The sequence below is a fragment of the Pseudophryne corroboree genome, chromosome 4 (genome assembly GCF_028390025.1).
Source record: "Pseudophryne corroboree isolate aPseCor3 chromosome 4, aPseCor3.hap2, whole genome shotgun sequence".
In the NCBI taxonomy this organism is placed as follows: domain Eukaryota; kingdom Metazoa; phylum Chordata; class Amphibia; order Anura; family Myobatrachidae; genus Pseudophryne; species Pseudophryne corroboree.
This window is the reverse complement of record NC_086447.1, coordinates 6,954,329-6,972,845: the sequence shown is the minus strand read 5'-3', so window position 1 is coordinate 6,972,845 and position 18,517 is coordinate 6,954,329. Positions and strand designations below refer to the sequence as shown.

The 18,517-nt window shown below is 46.8% G+C and overlaps 1 protein-coding gene across 1 annotated transcript in view; it reads left to right on the top strand.

Moving 5' to 3' along the window:
- Positions 1–17,930: 17,930 nt before the first annotated feature.
- Positions 17,931–18,517, top strand: part of GCKR (glucokinase regulator) — a 125,932-nt gene continuing 125,345 nt past the window's right edge. Inside the window, exon 1 of the mRNA XM_063914927.1 lies at positions 17,931–18,468. The gene's annotated coding sequence lies outside the window, so the exon portion shown is untranslated. The remainder of the gene's footprint in view (positions 18,469–18,517) is intronic.

Below are 18,517 nucleotides of genomic sequence, written 5' to 3'. Positions count from 1 at the left end.
TCCGCGGAGGAATTGATTATAATTCATTTTAATGAACATCATCTTCTCCACATTTTCTGGATGTAACCTCGTACGCCGATTGCTGACAAGGTGAGCGGCGGCACTAAACACTCTTTCGGAGTACACACTTGTGGGAGGGCAACTTAGGTAGAATAAAGCCAGTTTGTGCAAGGGCCTCCAAATTGCCTCTTTTTCCTGCCAGTATAAGTACGGACTGTGTGACGTGCCTACTTGGATGCGGTCACTCATATAATCCTCCACCATTCTATCAATGTTGAGAGAATCATATGCAGTGACAGTAGATGACATGTCCGTAATCGTTGTCAGGTCCTTCAGTCCGGACCAGATGTCAGCATCAGCAGTCGCTCCAGACTGCCCTGCATCACCGCCAGCGGGTGGGCTCGGAATTCTGAGCCTTTTCCTCGCACCCCCAGTTGCGGGAGAATGTGAAGGAGGAGATGTTGACAGGTCGCGTTCCGCTTGACTTGACAATTTTGTCACCAGCAGGTCTTTCAACCCCAGCAGACCTGTGTCTGCCGGAAAGAGAGATCCAAGGTAGGCTTTAAATCTAGGATCGAGCACGGTGGCCAAAATGTAGTGCTCTGATTTCAACAGATTGACCACCCGTGAATCCTTGTTAAGCGAATTAAGGGCTGCATCCACAAGTCCCACATGCCTAGCGGAATCGCTCCGTGTTAGCTCCTTCTTCAATGCCTCCAGCTTCTTCTGCAAAAGCCTGATGAGGGGAATGACCTGACTCAGGCTGGCAGTGTCTGAACTGACTTCACGTGTGGCAAGTTCAAAGGGCATCAGAACCTTGCACAACGTTGAAATCATTCTCCACTGCACTTGAGACAGGTGCATTCCATCTCCTATATCGTGCTCAATTGTATAGGCTTGAATGGCCTTTTGCTGCTCCTCCAACCTCTGAAGCATATAGAGGGTTGAATTCCACCTCGTTACCACTTCTTGCTTCAGATGATGGCAGGGCAGGTTCAGTAGTTTTTGGTGGTGCTCCAGTCTTCTGTACGTGGTGCCTGTACGCCGAAAGTGTCCCGCAATTTTTCTGGCCACCGACAGCATCTCTTGCACGCCCCTGTCGTTTTTTAAAAAATTCTGCACCACCAAATTCAAGGTATGTGCAAAACATGGGACGTGCTGGAATTTGCCCATATTTAATGCACACACAATATTGCTGGCGTTGTCCGATGCCACAAATCCACAGGAGAGTCCAATTGGGGTAAGCCATTCCGCGATGATCTTCCTCAGTTGCCGTAAGAGGTTTTCAGCTGTGTGCGTATTCTGGAAAGCGGTGATACAAAGCGTAGCCTGCCTAGGAAAGAGTTGGCGTTTGCGAGATGCTGCTACTGGTGCCGCCGCTGCTGTTCTTGCGGCGGGAGTCCATACATCTACCCAGTGGGCTGTCACAGTCATATAGTCCTGACCCTGCCCTGCTCCACTTGTCCACATGTCCGTGGTTAAGTGGACATTGGGTACAACTGCATTTTTTAGGACACTGGTGAGTCTTTTTCTGACGTCCGTGTACATTCTCGGTATCGCCTGCCTAGAGAAGTGGAACCTAGATGGTATTTGGTAACGGGGGCACACTGCCTCAATAAATTGTCTAGTTCCCTGTGAACTAACGGCGGATACCGGACGCACGTCTAACACCAACATAGTTGTCAAGGACTCAGTTATCCGCTTTGCAGTAGGATGACTGCTGTGATATTTCATCTTCCTCGCAAAGGACTGTTGAACAGTCAATTGCTTACTGGAAGTAGTACAAGTGGGCTTACGACTTCCCCTCTGGGATGACCATCGACTCCCAGCGGCAACAACAGCAGCGCCAGCAGCAGTAGGCGTTACACGCAAGGATGCATCGGAGGAATCCCAGGCAGGAGAGGACTCGTCAGACTTGCCAGTGACATGGCCTGCAGGACTATTGGCATTCCTGGGGAAGGAGGAAATTGACACTGAGGGAGTTGGTGGGGTGGTTTGCGTGAGCTTGGTTACAAGAGGAAGGGATTTACTGGTCAGTGGACTGCTTCCGCTGTCACCCAAAGTTTTTGAACTTGTCACTGACTTATTATGAATGCGCTGCAGGTGACGTATAAGGGAGGATGTTCCGAGGTGGTTAACGTCCTTACCCCTACTTATTACAGCTTGACAAAGGGAACACACGGCTTGACACCTGTTGTCCGCATTTCTGGTGAAATACCTCCACACCGAAGAGCTGATTTTTTTGGTATTTTCACCTGGCATGTCAACGGCCATATTCCTCCCACGGACAACAGGTGTCTCCCCGGGTGCCTGACTTAAACAAACCACCTCACCATCAGAATCCTCCTGGTCAATTTCCTCCCCAGCGCCAGCAACACCCATATCCTCCTCATCCTGGTGTACTTCAACACTGACATCTTCAATCTGACTATCAGGAACTGGACTGCGGGTGCTCCTTCCAGCACTTGCAGGGGGCATGCAAATAGTGGAAGGCGCATGCTCTTCACGTCCAGTGTTGGGAAGGTCAGGCATCGCAAACGACACAATTGGACTCTCCTTGTGGATTTGGGATTTCAAAGAACGCACAGTTCTTTGCGGTGCTTTTGCCAGCTTGAGTCTTTTCAGTTTTCTAGCGAGAGGCTGAGTGCTTCCATCCTCATGTGAAGCTGAACCACTAGCCATGAACATAGGCCAGGGCCTCAGCCGTTCCTTGCCACTCCGTGTGGTAAATGGCATATTGGCAAGTTTACGCTTCTCCTCCGACAATTTTATTTTAGGTTTTGGAGTCCTTTTTTTTCTGATATTTGGTGTTTTGGATTTGACATGCTCTGTACTATGACATTGGGCATCGGCCTTGGCAGACGACGTTGCTGGCATTTCATCGTCTCGGCCATGACTAGTGGCAGCAGCTTCAGCACGAGGTGGAAGTGGATCTTGATCTTTCCCTAATTTTGGAACCTCAACTTTTTTGTTCTCCATATTTTATAGGCAGAACTAAAAGGCACCTCAGGTAAACAATGGAGATGGATGGATTGGATACTAGTATACAATTATGGACGGACTGCCACGGTTAGGTGGTATAAAAAAACCACGGTTAGGTGGTATATATTATAATAATAATACAATTATGGATGGACGGACTGCCTGCCGACTGCCGACACAGAGGTAGCCACAGCCGTGAACTACCGCACTGTACACTGGTTGATAAAGAGATAGTAGTATACTCGTAACAACTAGTATGACACTATGACGACGGTATAAAGAATGAAAAAAAAACCACGGTTAGGTGGTATATATTATAATAATAATACAATTATGGATGGACGGACTGCCTGCCGACTGCCGACACAGAGGTAGCCACAGCCGTGAACTACCGCACTGTACACTGGTTGATAAAGAGATAGTAGTATACTCGTAACAACTAGTATGACACTATGACGACGGTATAAAGAATGAAAAAAAAACCACGGTTAGGTGGTATATATTATAATAATAATACAATTATGGATGGACGGACTGCCTGCCGACTGCCGACACAGAGGTAGCCACAGCCGTGAACTACCGCACTGTACACTGGTTGATAAAGAGATAGTAGTATACTCGTAACAACTAGTATGACACTATGACGACGGTATAAAGAATGAAAAAAAAACCACGGTTAGGTGGTATATATTTATAATAATAATACAATTATGGATGGACGGACTGCCTGCCGACTGCCGACACAGAGGTAGCCACAGCCGTGAACTACCGCACTGTACACTGGTTGATAAAGAGATAGTAGTATACTCGTAACAACTAGTATGACACTATGACGACGGTATAAAGAATGAAAAAAAAACCACGGTTAGGTGGTATATATTATAATAATAATACAATTATGGATGGACGGACTGCCTGCCGACTGCCGACACAGAGGTAGCCACAGCCGTGAACTACCGCACTGTACACTGGTTGATAAAGAGATAGTAGTATACTCGTAACAACTAGTATGACACTATGACGACGGTATAAAGAATGCAAAAAAAACCACAGTTAGGTGGTATATATTATAATAATAATACAATTATGGATGGACGGACTGCCTGCCGACTGCCGCCACAGAGGTAGCCACAGCCGTGAACTACCGCACTGTACACTGGTTGATAAAGAGATAGTAGTATACTCGTAACAACTAGTATGACACTATGACGGTATAAAGAATGAAAAAAAAACCACGGTTAGGTGGTATATATTATAATAATAATACAATTATGGATGGACGGACTGCCTGCCGACTGCCGACACAGAGGTAGCCACAGCCGTGAACTACCGCACTGTACACTGGTTGATAAAGAGATAGTAGTATACTCGTAACAATTAGGATGACACTATGACGGTATAAAGAATGAAAAAAAAACCACGGTTAGGTGGTAGGTATATAATAATAAATAATACAATTCTGGTCGGACGGACTGCCTGCCGTGTGCCGACACAGAGGTAGCCACAGCCGTGAACTACCGCACTGTACACTGGTTGATAAAGAGATAGTAGTATACTCGTAACAATTAGGATGACACTATGACGGTATAAAGAATGAAAAAAAAAACCACGGTTAGGTGGTAGGTATATAATAATAAATAATACAATTCTGGTCGGACGGACTGCCTGCCGTGTGCCGACACAGAGGTAGCCACAGCCGTGAACTACCGCACTGTACACTGGTTGATAAAGAGATAGTAGTATACTCGTAACAATTAGGATGACACTATGACGGTATAAAGAATGAAAAAAAAACCACGGTTAGGTGGTAGGTATATAATAATAAATAATACAATTCTGGTCGGACGGACTGCCTGCCGTGTGCCGACACAGAGGTAGCCACAGCCGTGAACTACCGCACTGTACACTGGTTGATAAAGAGATAGTAGTATACTCGTAACAATTAGGATGACACTATGACGGTATAAAGAATGAAAAAAAAAACCACGGTTAGGTGGTAGGTATATAATAATAAATAATACAATTCTGGTCGGACGGACTGCCTGCCGTGTGCCGACACAGAGGTAGCCACAGCCGTGAACTACCGCACTGTACACTGGTTGATAAAGAGATAGTAGTATACTCGTAACAATTAGGATGACACTATGACGGTATAAAGAATGAAAAAAAAACCACGGTTAGGTGGTAGGTATGTAATAATAAATAATACAATTCTGGTCGGACGGACTGCCTGCCGTGTGCCGACACAGAGGTAGCCACAGCCGTGAACTACCGCACTGTACTGTGTCTGCTGCTAATATAGACTGGTTGATATTTAAAGAGATATTAGTAGTATACAACAATACTATACTGGTGGTCAGGCACTGGTCACCACTCCTGCAGCAAAAGTGTGCACTGTTAATTAATATAATTGTACTCCTGGCTCCTGCTAACAACCTGCAGTGCTCCCCAGTCTCCCCCACAATTAATTATAAGCTTTTAATTTATACATTGATGACTGTGCAGCACACTGGGCTGAGCTGAGTGCACACAGACTGAGTCACACTGTGTGACTGACTGTGCTGTGTATCGTTTTTTTTTTTCAGGCAGAGAACGGATATAGCAGAGAGAAGTGAACGGATATATTATATTAAATAAAAGTTAACTAGCAACTGCACTGGTCACTGACTGTGGTAAACTAACTCTGTCTGCGACTCTGCACAATCTCTCTCTCTCTATCTAATCTATCTCTATTCTAATGGAGAGGACGCCAGACACGTCCTCTCCCTATCAATCTCAATGCACGAGTGAAAATGGCGGCGACGCGCGGCTCCTTATATAGAATCCGAGTCTCGCGATAGAATCCGAGCCTCGCGAGAATCCGACAGCGTCATGATGACGTTCGGGGCGCGCTCGGGTTAACCGAGCAAGGCGGGAAGATCCGAGTCGCTCGGACCCGTGGAAAAAAAAGTGAAGTTCGTGCGGGTTCGGATTCAAAGAAACCGAACCCGCTCATCTCTACTGACCACCAGTATAGTATTGTTGTATACTACTAATATCTCTTTAAATATCAACCAGTCTATATTAGCAGCAGACACAGTACAGTGCGGTAGTTCACGGCTGTGGCTACCTCTGTGTCGGCACACGGCAGGCAGTCCGTCCGACCAGAATTGTATTATTTATTATTATATACCTACCACCTAACCGTGGTTTTTTTTTTCATTCTTTATACCGTCATAGTGTCATCCTAATTGTTACGAGTATACTACTATCTCTTTATCAACCAGTGTACAGTGCGGTAGTTCACGGCTGTGGCTACCTCTGTGTCGGCACACGGCAGGCAGTCCGTCCGACCAGAATTGTATTATTTATTATTATATACCTACCACCTAACCGTGGTTTTTTTTTCATTCTTTATACCGTCATAGTGTCATCCTAATTGTTACGAGTATACTACTATCTCTTTATCAACCAGTGTACAGTGCGGTAGTTCACGGCTGTGGCTACCTCTGTGTCGGCACACGGCAGGCAGTCCGTCCGACCAGAATTGTATTATTTATTATTATATACCTACCACCTAACCGTGTTTTTTTTTTCATTCTTTATACCGTCATAGTGTCATCCTAATTGTTACGAGTATACTACTATCTCTTTATCAACCAGTGTACAGTGCGGTAGTTCACGGCTGTGGCTACCTCTGTGTCGGCACACGGCAGGCAGTCCGTCCGACCAGAATTGTATTATTTATTATTATATACCTACCACCTAACCGTGGTTTTTTTTTCATTCTTTATACCGTCATAGTGTCATCCTAATTGTTACGAGTATACTACTATCTCTTTATCAACCAGTGTACAGTGCGGTAGTTCACGGCTGTGGCTACCTCTGTGTCGGCACACGGCAGGCAGTCCGTCCGACCAGAATTGTATTATTTATTATTATATACCTACCACCTAACCGTGGTTTTTTTTTCATTCTTTATACCGTCATAGTGTCATCCTAATTGTTACGAGTATACTACTATCTCTTTATCAACCAGTGTACAGTGCGGTAGTTCACGGCTGTGGCTACCTCTGTGTCGGCACACGGCAGGCAGTCCGTCCGACCAGAATTGTATTATTTATTATTATATACCTACCACCTAACCGTGGTTTTTTTTTCATTCTTTATACCGTCATAGTGTCATCCTAATTGTTACGAGTATACTACTATCTCTTTATCAACCAGTGTACAGTGCGGTAGTTCACGGCTGTGGCTACCTCTGTGTCGGCACACGGCAGGCAGTCCGTCCGACCAGAATTGTATTATTTATTATTATATACCTACCACCTAACCGTGTTTTTTTTTTCATTCTTTATACCGTCATAGTGTCATCCTAATTGTTACGAGTATACTACTATCTCTTTATCAACCAGTGTACAGTGCGGTAGTTCACGGCTGTGGCTACCTCTGTGTCGGCACACGGCAGGCAGTCCGTCCGACCAGAATTGTATTATTTATTATTATATACCTACCACCTAACCGTGGTTTTTTTTTCATTCTTTATACCGTCATAGTGTCATCCTAATTGTTACGAGTATACTACTATCTCTTTATCAACCAGTGTACAGTGCGGTAGTTCACGGCTGTGGCTACCTCTGTGTCGGCAGTCGGCAGGCAGTCCGTCCATCCATAATTGTATTATTATTATAATATATACCACCTAACCGTGGTTTTTTTTTCATTCTTTATACCGTCATAGTGTCATACTAGTTGTTACGAGTATACTACTATCTCTTTATCAACCAGTGTACAGTGCGGTAGTTCACGGCTGTGGCTACCTCTGTGTCGGCAGTCGGCAGGCAGTCCGTCCATCCATAATTGTATTATTATTATAATATATACCACCTAACTGTGGTTTTTTTTTGCATTCTTTATACCGTCGTCATAGTGTCATACTAGTTGTTACGAGTATACTACTATCTCTTTATCAACCAGTGTACAGTGCGGTAGTTCACGGCTGTGGCTACCTCTGTGTCGGCAGTCGGCAGGCAGTCCGTCCATCCATAATTGTATTATTATTATAATATATACCACCTAACCGTGGTTTTTTTTTCATTCTTTATACCGTCGTCATAGTGTCATACTAGTTGTTACGAGTATACTACTATCTCTTTATCAACCAGTGTACAGTGCGGTAGTTCACGGCTGTGGCTACCTCTGTGTCGGCAGTCGGCAGGCAGTCCGTCCATCCATAATTGTATTATTATTATAATATATACCACCTAACCGTGGTTTTTTTTTCATTCTTTATACCGTCGTCATAGTGTCATACTAGTTGTTACGAGTATACTACTATCTCTTTATCAACCAGTGTACAGTGCGGTAGTTCACGGCTGTGGCTACCTCTGTGTCGGCAGTCGGCAGGCAGTCCGTCCATCCATAATTGTATTATTATTATAATATATACCACCTAACCGTGGTTTTTTTTTTCATTCTTTATACCGTCGTCATAGTGTCATACTAGTTGTTACGAGTATACTACTATCTCTTTATCAACCAGTGTACAGTGCGGTAGTTCACGGCTGTGGCTACCTCTGTGTCGGCAGTCGGCAGGCAGTCCGTCCATCCATAATTGTATTATTATTATAATATATACCACCTAACCGTGGTTTTTTTTTCATTCTTTATACCGTCGTCATAGTGTCATACTAGTTGTTACGAGTATACTACTATCTCTTTATCAACCAGTGTACAGTGCGGTAGTTCACGGCTGTGGCTACCTCTGTGTCGGCAGTCGGCAGGCAGTCCGTCCATCCATAATTGTATTATTATTATAATATATACCACCTAACCGTGGTTTTTTTATACCACCTAACCGTGGCAGTCCGTCCATAATTGTATACTAGTATCCAATCCATCCATCTCCATTGTTTACCTGAGGTGCCTTTTAGTTCTGCCTATAAAATATGGAGAACAAAAAAGTTGAGGTTCCAAAATTAGGGAAAGATCAAGATCCACTTCCACCTCGTGCTGAAGCTGCTGCCACTAGTCATGGCCGAGACGATGAAATGCCAGCAACGTCGTCTGCCAAGGCCGATGCCCAATGTCATAGTACAGAGCATGTCAAATCCAAAACACCAAATATCAGAAAAAAAAGGACTCCAAAACCTAAAATAAAATTGTCGGAGGAGAAGCGTAAACTTGCCAATATGCCATTTACCACACGGAGTGGCAAGGAACGGCTGAGGCCCTGGCCTATGTTCATGGCTAGTGGTTCAGCTTCACATGAGGATGGAAGCACTCAGCCTCTCGCTAGAAAACTGAAAAGACTCAAGCTGGCAAAAGCACCGCAAAGAACTGTGCGTTCTTTGAAATCCCAAATCCACAAGGAGAGTCCAATTGTGTCGGTTGCGATGCCTGACCTTCCCAACACTGGACGTGAAGAGCATGCGCCTTCCACTATTTGCATGCCCCCTGCAAGTGCTGGAAGGAGCACCCGCAGTCCAGTTCCTGATAGTCAGATTGAAGATGTCAGTGTTGAAGTACACCAGGATGAGGAGGATATGGGTGTTGCTGGCGCTGGGGAGGAAATTGACCAGGAGGATTCTGATGGTGAGGTGGTTTGTTTAAGTCAGGCACCCGGGGAGACACCTGTTGTCCGTGGGAGGAATATGGCCGTTGACATGCCAGGTGAAAATACCAAAAAAATCAGCTCTTCGGTGTGGAGGTATTTCACCAGAAATGCGGACAACAGGTGTCAAGCCGTGTGTTCCCTTTGTCAAGCTGTAATAAGTAGGGGTAAGGACGTTAACCACCTCGGAACATCCTCCCTTATACGTCACCTGCAGCGCATTCATAATAAGTCAGTGACAAGTTCAAAAACTTTGGGTGACAGCGGAAGCAGTCCACTGACCAGTAAATCCCTTCCTCTTGTAACCAAGCTCACGCAAACCACCCCACCAACTCCCTCAGTGTCAATTTCCTCCTTCCCCAGGAATGCCAATAGTCCTGCAGGCCATGTCACTGGCAAGTCTGACGAGTCCTCTCCTGCCTGGGATTCCTCCGATGCATCCTTGCGTGTAACGCCTACTGCTGCTGGCGCTGCTGTTGTTGCCGCTGGGAGTCGATGGTCATCCCAGAGGGGAAGTCGTAAGCCCACTTGTACTACTTCCAGTAAGCAATTGACTGTTCAACAGTCCTTTGCGAGGAAGATGAAATATCACAGCAGTCATCCTACTGCAAAGCGGATAACTGAGTCCTTGACAACTATGTTGGTGTTAGACGTGCGTCCGGTATCCGCCGTTAGTTCACAGGGAACTAGACAATTTATTGAGGCAGTGTGCCCCCGTTACCAAATACCATCTAGGTTCCACTTCTCTAGGCAGGCGATACCGAGAATGTACACGGACGTCAGAAAAAGACTCACCAGTGTCCTAAAAAATGCAGTTGTACCCAATGTCCACTTAACCACGGACATGTGGACAAGTGGAGCAGGGCAGGGTCAGGACTATATGACTGTGACAGCCCACTGGGTAGATGTATGGACTCCCGCCGCAAGAACAGCAGCGGCGGCACCAGTAGCAGCATCTCGCAAACGCCAACTCTTTCCTAGGCAGGCTACGCTTTGTATCACCGCTTTCCAGAATACGCACACAGCTGAAAACCTCTTACGGCAACTGAGGAAGATCATCGCGGAATGGCTTACCCCAATTGGACTCTCCTGTGGATTTGTGGCATCGGACAACGCCAGCAATATTGTGTGTGCATTAAATATGGGCAAATTCCAGCACGTCCCATGTTTTGCACATACCTTGAATTTGGTGGTGCAGAATTTTTTAAAAAACGACAGGGGCGTGCAAGAGATGCTGTCGGTGGCCAGAAAAATTGCGGGACACTTTCGGCGTACAGGCACCACGTACAGAAGACTGGAGCACCACCAAAAACTACTGAACCTGCCCTGCCATCATCTGAAGCAAGAAGTGGTAACGAGGTGGAATTCAACCCTCTATATGCTTCAGAGGTTGGAGGAGCAGCAAAAGGCCATTCAAGCCTATACAATTGAGCACGATATAGGAGATGGAATGCACCTGTCTCAAGTGCAGTGGAGAATGATTTCAACGTTGTGCAAGGTTCTGATGCCCTTTGAACTTGCCACACGTGAAGTCAGTTCAGACACTGCCAGCCTGAGTCAGGTCATTCCCCTCATCAGGCTTTTGCAGAAGAAGCTGGAGGCATTGAAGAAGGAGCTAACACGGAGCGATTCCGCTAGGCATGTGGGACTTGTGGATGCAGCCCTTAATTCGCTTAACAAGGATTCACGGGTGGTCAATCTGTTGAAATCAGAGCACTACATTTTGGCCACCGTGCTCGATCCTAGATTTAAAGCCTACCTTGGATCTCTCTTTCCGGCAGACACAGGTCTGCTGGGGTTGAAAGACCTGCTGGTGACAAAATTGTCAAGTCAAGCGGAACGCGACCTGTCAACATCTCCTCCTTCACATTCTCCCGCAACTGGGGGTGCGAGGAAAAGGCTCAGAATTCCGAGCCCACCCGCTGGCGGTGATGCAGGGCAGTCTGGAGCGACTGCTGATGCTGACATCTGGTCCGGACTGAAGGACCTGACAACGATTACGGACATGTCGTCTACTGTCACTGCATATGATTCTCTCAACATTGATAGAATGGTGGAGGATTATATGAGTGACCGCATCCAAGTAGGCACGTCACACAGTCCGTACTTATACTGGCAGGAAAAAGAGGCAATTTGGAGGCCCTTGCACAAACTGGCTTTATTCTACCTAAGTTGCCCTCCCACAAGTGTGTACTCCGAAAGAGTGTTTAGTGCCGCCGCTCACCTTGTCAGCAATCGGCGTACGAGGTTACATCCAGAAAATGTGGAGAAGATGATGTTCATTAAAATGAATTATAATCAATTCCTCCGCGGAGACATTGACCAGCAGCAATTGCCTCCACAAAGTACACAGGGAGCTGAGATGGTGGATTCCAGTGGGGACGAATTGATAATCTGTGAGGAGGGGGATGTACACGGTGATATATCGGAGGGTGAAGATGAGGTGGACATCTTGCCTCTGTAGAGCCAGTTTGTGCAAGGAGAGATTAATTGCTTCTTTTTTGGGGGGGGTCCAAACCAACCCGTCATATCAGTCACAGTCGTGTGGCAGACCCTGTCACTGAAATGATGGGTTGGTTAAAGTGTGCATGTCCTGTTTTGTTTATACAACATAAGGGTGGGTGGGAGGGCCCAAGGATAATTCCATCTTGCACCTCTTTTTTCTTTTCTTTTTCTTTGCATCATGTGCTGATTGGGGAGGGTTTTTTGGAAGGGACATCCTGCGTGACACTGCAGTGCCACTCCTAGATGGGCCCGGTGTTTGTGTCGGCCACTAGGGTCGCTAATCTTACTCACACAGCTACCTCATTGCGCCTCTTTTTTTCTTTGCGTCATGTGCTGTTTGGGGAGGGTTTTTTGGAAGGGACATCCTGCGTGACACTGCAGTGCCACTCCTAGATGTGCCCGGTGTTTGTGTCGGCCACTAGGGTCGCTAATCTTACTCACACAGTCAGCTACCTCATTGCGCCTCTTTTTTTCTTTGCGTCATGTGCTGTTTGGGGAGGGTTTTTTGGAAGGGACATCCTGCGTGACACTGCAGTGCCACTCCTAGATGGGCCCGGTGTTTGTGTCGGCCACTAGGGTCGCTTATCTTACTCACACAGCGACCTCGGTGCAAATTTTAGGACTAAAAATAATATTGTGAGGTGTGATGTGTTCAGAATAGGCTGAAAATGAGTGTAAATTATGTTTTTTGAGGTTAATAATACTTTGGGATCAAAATTACCCCCAAATTCTATGATTTAAGCTGTTTTTTAGGGTTTTTTTAAAAAAACACCCGAATCCAAAACACACCCGAATCCGACAAAAAAAATTCGGTGAGGTTTTGCCAAAACGCGGTCGAACCCAAAACACGGCCGCGGAACCGAACCCAAAACCAAAACACAAAACCCGAAAAATTTCCGGCGCTCATCTCTAATTAAAATATGGAGAACAAAAATGTTGAGGTTCCAAAATTAGGGAAAGATCAAGATCCACTTCCACCTCGTGCTGAAGCTGCTGCCACTAGTCATGGCCGAGACGATGAAATGCCAGCAACGTCGTCTGCCAAGGCCGATGCCCAATGGCATAGTACAGAGCATGTCAAAACCAAAACACCAAATATCAGTAAAAAAAGGACTCCAAAACCTAAAATAAAATTGTTTGAGGGGTGTTTTTTGGAAGGGCCATCCTGCGTGACACTGCAGTGACACTCCTAGATGGGCCAGGTGTTTGTGTCGGCCACTTGGGTCGCTTATCTTAGTCACACAGCTACCTCATTGCGCCTCTTTTTTTCTTTGCGTCATGTGCTGTTTGGGGGGTGTTTTTTGGAAGGGCCATCCTGCGTGACACTGCAGTGCCACTCCTAGATGGGCCAGGTGTTTGTGTCGGCCACTAGGTTCGCTTATCTTAGTCACACAGCTACCTCATTGCGCATCTTTTTCTTCTTCTTTGCGTCATGTGCTGTTTGGGGAGTAGTTTTTTGAAGGGCCATCCTGCCTGACACTGCAGTGCCACTCCTAGATGGACCAGGTGTTTGTGTCGGCCACTAGGGTCGCTGAGCTTAGTCATCCAGCGACCTCGGTGCAAATTTTAGGACTAAAAATAATATTGTGAGGTGTGAAGTGTTCAGAATAGACTGAAAATGAGTGGAAATTATGGTTATTGAGGTTAATAATACTTTGGGATCAAAATGACCCCCAAATTCTATGATTTAAGCTGTTTTTTTAGGGTTTTTTTAAAAAAACACCCGAATCCAAAACACACCCGAATCCGACAAAAAAAATTCGGTGAGGTTTTGCCAAAACGCGTTCGAACCCAAAACACGGCCGCGGAACCGAACCCAAAACCAAAACACAAAACCCGAAAAATTTCCGGTGCTCATCACTACATTCTATATCTGTGGTGCATTTTAGTTTTGCAGTTTGCTGACACAGTGACCACCAGTATATATAGCAGTACGATATGGAAGGCCACTGCTGTACCTACCTCTGTGTCGTCATTAAGTATACTATCCATCTACATTCTATACAGCACTGAGGTCATGGGTTTGATTCCCACCATGGCCCTAACTGTGTGGAGTTTGTATATTCTCCCCGTACTTGCGTGGGTTTCCTCCGGCTACTCCGGTTTCCTCCCACAATCCAAAAATATACAGGTAGGTTAATTGGCTCCCAACAAAATTAACCCTAGCGTGAATGTGTGTACATGTGATAGTGAGTATAGATTGTAAGCTCTACTGGGACAGGGACTGATGTGAATGAGCAAATATTCTCTGTAAAGCGCTGCGGAATATGTGTGCGCTATATAAATAACTGGTAATAAATAAATAAATAAATAAATAATAATATACCTGTGGTGCATTTCAGTTGTGCAGTTTGCTGACACAGTGACCACCAGTATATATAGCAGTACGGTACGGAAGGCCACTACTGTACCTACCTCTGTGTCGTCAAGTATACTAGCTTAGTCACACAGCGACCTTGGTGCGCCTCTTTTTTTCTTTGCATCATGTGCTGTTTGGGGACTATTTTTTTGAAGTGCCATCCTGCCTGACACTGCAATGCCACTCCTAGATGGGCCAGGTGTTTGTGTCGGCCACTTGTGTCGCTAAGCTTAGCCATCCAGCGACCACCAGTGGGGACTGGGGACCACCAGTATAATATTATATAGGAGGAGTACAGTGCAGAGTTTTGCTGACCAGTGACCACCAGTATATAATATATAGCATTACGGTACAGTAGGCCACTGCTGTACCTACCTCTGTGTCGTCATTAAGTATACTATCCATCTACATTCTATACCTGTGGTGCATTTTAGTTTTGCAGTTTGCTGACACAGTGACCACCAGTATATATAGCAGTACGGTACGGAAGGCCACTGCTCTACCTACCTCTGTGTCGTCAAGTATACTAGCTTAGTCACACAGCGACCTTGGTGCACCTCTTTTTTTCTTTGCATCATGTGCTGTTTGGGGACAATTTTTTTGAAGGGCCATCCTGCCTGACACTGCAGTGCCACTCCTAGATGGGCCAGGTGTTTGTGTCGGCCACTTGTGTCGCTTAGCTTAGTCACACAGCGACCTTGGTGCGCCTCTTTTTCTTTGCATCATGTGCTGTTTGGGGACTATTTTTTTGAAGTGCCATCCTGCCTGACACTGCAGTGCCACTCCTAGATGGGCCAGGTGTTTGTGTCGGCCACTTGTGTCGCTAAGCTTAGCCATCCAGCGACCACCAGTGGGGACTGGGGACCACCAGTATAATATTATATAGGAGGAGTACAGTGCAGAGTTTTGCTGACCAGTGACCACCAGTATATAATATATAGCATTACGGTACAGTAGGCCACTGCTGTACCTACCTCTGTGTCGTCAAGTATACTATCCATCTACATTCTATACCTGTGGTGCATTTTAGTTTTGCTGTTTGCTGACACAGTGACCACCAGTATATATAGCAGTACGGTACGGAAGGCCACTGCTCTACCTACCTCTGTGTAGTCAAGTATACTAGCTTAGTCACACAGCGACCTTGGTGCGCCTCTTTTTTTCTTTGCATCATGTGCTGTTTGGGGACAATTTTTTTGAAGGGCCATCCTGCCTGACACTGCAGTGCCACTCCTAGATGGGCCAGGTGTTTGTGTCGGCCACTTGTGTTGCTTAGCTTAGTCACACAGCGACCTTGGTGCGCCTCTTTTTTTTTCTTTGCATCATGTGCTGTTTGGGGACTATTTTTTTGAAGTGCCATCCTGCCTGACACTGCAATGCCACTCCTAGATGGGCCAGGTGTTTATGTCGGCCACTTGTGTCGCTTAGCTTAGCCATCCAGCGACCACCAGTGGGGACTGGGGACCACCAGTATAATATTATATAGGAGGAGTACAGTGCAGAGTTTTGCTGACCAGTGACCACCAGTATATAATATATAGCAGTACGGTACAGTAGGCCACTGCTGTACCTACCTCTGTGTCGTCAAGTATACTATCCATCTACATTCTATACCTGTGGTGCATTTTAGTTTTGCAGTTTGCTGACACAGGCACCACCAGTATATATAGCAGTACGGTACGGAAGGCCACTGCTCTACCTAGCTCTGTGTCGTCAAGTATACTAGCTTAGTCACACAGCGACCTTGGTGCGCCTCTTTTTTTCTTTGCATCATGTGCTGTTTGGGGACTATTTTTTTTGAAGTGCCATCCTGTCTTACACTGCAATGCCACTCCTAGATGGGCCAGGTGTTTGTGTCGGCCACTTGTGTCGCTTAGCTTAGTCACACAGCGACCTTGGTGCGTCTCTTTTTTTCTTTGCATCATGTGCTGTTTGGGGACAATTTTTTTGAAGTGCCATCCTGCCTGACACTGCAGTGCCACTCCTAGATGGGCCAGGTGTTTGTGTCGGCCACTTGTGTCGCTTAGCTTAGTCACACAGCGACCTTGGTGCGCCTCTTTTTTTCTTTGCATCATGTGCTGTTTGGGGAGTATTTTTTTGAAGGGCCATCCTGCCTGACACTGCAGTGCCACTCCTAGATGGGCCAGGTGTTTGTGTCGGCCACTTGTGTCGCTTAGCTTAGCCATACAGCGACCTCGGTGCAAATTTTAGGACTAAAAATAATATTGTGAGGTGTGAGGTGTTCAGAATAGACTGGAAATGAGTGGAAATTATGGTTATTGAGGTTAATAATACTATGGGATCAAAATGACCCCCAAATTCTATGATTTAAGCAGTTTTTTAGGGTTTTTTGAAAAAAACACCTGAATCCAAAACACACCCGAATCCGACAAAAAAATTTTGGTGAGGTTTTGCCAAAACGCGTCCGAATCCAAAACACGGCTGCGGAACCGAATCCAAAACCAAAACACAAAACCCGAAAAATGTCCGGTGCACATCACTATGAATAAGGGAAGCCCCGTGTCTACACAGCTTGGCTGAGAAGGGAGATGGGCCGCTGGCATTTTCCCCGTCACAGAAGCCACGTGTGATGTCATGCAGCCTTTCCGAAAAACGTCCCAGACCCACCCGTTTCCAACGCCATGTCGCCACCCAAGAACGCCACTGCCTGTAAATCATAGCTTAGCCGACCCAATCACGTGCAGGGGGCAATCCTTGCGCACTGGGACACTGATTGGCATAGTGCGATCGTGACGGGTTAGCGTGCCGTACTGAATAAGGCCCAAAAGGGGGGATTCAGAGCTGATCGTACTGTAGATGAGATAAATTTAGCACAGCTGCAATCAGGCACACAGACATGCGGGGGACACTCAGCACTGGGCTAGTCCGCCCCGCATATCAGGTCCTGCCCCGTTGCAGAAGTGTAAAAGCATTGCGCAGTGGCGATGCTTTTGTACTGTAAGAGTAACTCCCGCCCACCGCATCTCCTGCGCACTGGCAGGAATTACTCGTCGCTGTGAGGGCCGCAGCGGATGCGTGTGACGTCAAGCAGCCACCGCGGCCCGCCCCCCACACGGTCCAGACACGCCTGCGTTGCCCAGACCGTGCCCCTTAAACGGCAGCCAAATGCCGCTGGCCCACCCCTCCTGCCCACCGACCGCAGGGCTAAGATGCATGCGCAGCACAGACTCGACCACCTGCTGAGAGGAAATGCACAGCAGTGATCGGGTGTGAATGAGGCCCACGGAACGCACTCTAACAAACTACTGTATGTATCAAGCCAAAAATCCGAGCCGCGATAAGCGGGAGAGACGTGTTATTGTGCTGCGGGGAGAAGCCTTTGCCCTGCAGGGAAGTGACAGAGGTGCAGGGTGTCCTATGGGGGAGGGACGTGCTGTGCAGGACGGTTATTATGCAGACACAGAGGACATGCGAAGATTAACCAGAATGTTTAATCATTAAAAAGAACTAATCTGATAACAATGAGAAAACAAGTCTTTCCAGGATCAGGAGCTGCGGGACCCGACACACTGCACCGAGACACTGGAGAGACCGGGGACACTGCACAGAGACACTGGAGAGAGCCGGGACACTGCACAGAGACACCGGAGAGAGCGGGAACACTGCACCGAGACACTGGAGAGAGCCGGGACACTGCACCAAGACACTGCAGAGACCGAGACACTGGAGAGAGCCGGGACACTGCACCAAGACACTGGAGAAAGACGGTGCACTGCACTCTGAGACACTGGAGAGAGCAGGAACACTGCACCGAGACACTGGAGAAAGCCGGGACACTGCACCAAGACACTGGAGACAGCCGGGAAATTACACCGAGACACTGAAGTAAGCCGGGACACTGCGCTGAGACACTGGAGAGAGCCGGGACACTGCACTGACACACTGGAGAGAGCTGGGAAACTACACTGAGACACGGGAGAAAGCCAGGATACTGCGCCGAGACACCAGAGTAAGCCGGGACACTGCACCAAGACACTGGAGAAAGCCGGGACACTGCACTGAAACACTGGTGAGAGACAGTCAGGAGGCTATGTGACTGCGTCTGGGAGTAGAGAGCG